Raw genomic sequence first — 1,922 nt, 5'->3', positions numbered from 1 at the left:
AAATCCACCTTGTGTGGAAAATGAATTATTTTTAAACATTTTGTACACATAACTATTTTTCTACAGGAAATAAATTCGGGTAGTAGTGGTGAAAAAACCCAGTTCTTTCCGGATTTCTGGAAAAATTGATTTTTTTAAGAATTAAAAAATGATGTTTAATAGATACAGTTTCTTAAACTGAAAAAGTCGATTATTTTTGCTTCTTACAAATATGCTCAAAACTTTTATTATTTAAAAAAAAAGTGTTTTCTCACTGCCAATAAATTTCTAAAATTGGCCGTAGCCAGTTGAAAAGAAAAACAAAATGCGGGGAATAAAGTAATGTAGAGTTACTTTATGTTTTATTGGCTGTTCTATTGGAATACACATGACCATTAGCATTATTTCTCGGAGGCCGCAGGATAAAAATCATGCATTTTTTTTTTTTTTGATAACTTTCATCATGTAAGACATTTCCATCCCCAAGCCAAACTGCAATGAAAAAAATTGGAAAACTAAAAGATACCGGGTGAGCACAAATAATTTTTGAAAATCATGTTTTTGAAAATACTGGCACATTTTATAAGTGACGCTTGAATTTGGAGAAATATACGATGCTTTGTTTCCAATAAAGTTCAAGCAAACAAATGTGCAATGTGTGAGCACATTGTGCAAAAATGTTCCACTGCAAATCCTAAATGTTGGAGTCTTTTGCTAAACTACAACAACTAATCTAAACTAGTTCGTTTCACACCATGGTATCGCACTGTCAATAGTTCACAATGCTGTAGGTCACCGTGATCTTCCGAAAATTTTCAGATTCGGAAAAATTATCATTCAGCGAAATTTAGAGTTCCATTCGGTAAATTGAGAATTTCCACATTCCTAAAAAGTCTATTTCCTGTTCTAGGTACTCTGAAAAAAGGCTCCCACGTCAAACATTTGCAACTGAAAAACACGTGGTATATTTCTCTTTAGATTCATGCATCGCTCATTGTAATTTTTTGCAGTACTTTAGAAAATGATTTTTTTTTTCTTTTTAAATCAGGTTCTCTTGTGCTCTTCCTATATTTTTTTAGGGTCTGCTTACAAATGTTTAGCTTGTGAATACGGCTTGTGAAGTTAACTGCCGCAAATATTTTTGCTGGCCGCATATGACTCGTGTGTGGTGCAAGTAGAATACCGCTGGTGTTCAAAAAAGCACGAGTATTTGCGTCAAGTGAAAAAGCAGGGGTTTCAAAATTGAACGGAATCCATTACTATCAATTCATGTTTTCGAAGTTACGCAAGAAGAATTAAAACAAGGTAATGGAAAAGATCGATATTGCGAAAACCTTTGTATCTGTTAAAGGGAATTCAGTAGGCTTTTATTTTAAATACATATTGATAAATATTTGCAAGTAATAGCAAAAATCTTCACCAACGAACAGTGTCATAGTGTAGACTCTAGGCTATTGTGCAAAAAATTCAATATCACCAACCATCAAACAGTTTGCAGACAAATGAAAAATCAGAGTAGACTATTAAGAGTTTACAAAAGTGAAACTTTAATCTTAAGTACCGCTTTTTCCCTTGTCTTCATTAAAGGATCATGAACATTAGCAGTTAAAATTTAAGAGATTTTTCATAAGGTTAGAGACAATCTTATAACATCCAATATTTTTCTCATCGGAATCTTTAACTCAATATTTGAAGATTTTGTTTCCCAACTAATATCTCATGCAAAAGACATCCTTTTCTTCTCACTTTCTTACTTCCTCTCAGTTCAAGGGGCTTGCGAGCATTACCCTGAAACTGTAAGTCTAAAACAGATCTAAAAGTTATTCAAAATTGGTCAATGAATTTAAAATACACCTAGTCTGCAACTGTTTAATCTATCGAGATCCAACAGTTACAGACCTTAGATGTGTACACAGATGCGATTACATACCTTCTGTAATTAC

The sequence above is a fragment of the Uloborus diversus genome, chromosome 9, assembly GCF_026930045.1.
Source record: "Uloborus diversus isolate 005 chromosome 9, Udiv.v.3.1, whole genome shotgun sequence".
NCBI classification, from domain to species: Eukaryota; Metazoa; Arthropoda; class Arachnida; order Araneae; family Uloboridae; genus Uloborus; species Uloborus diversus.
Note: the sequence above shows the minus strand (reverse complement) of the source record.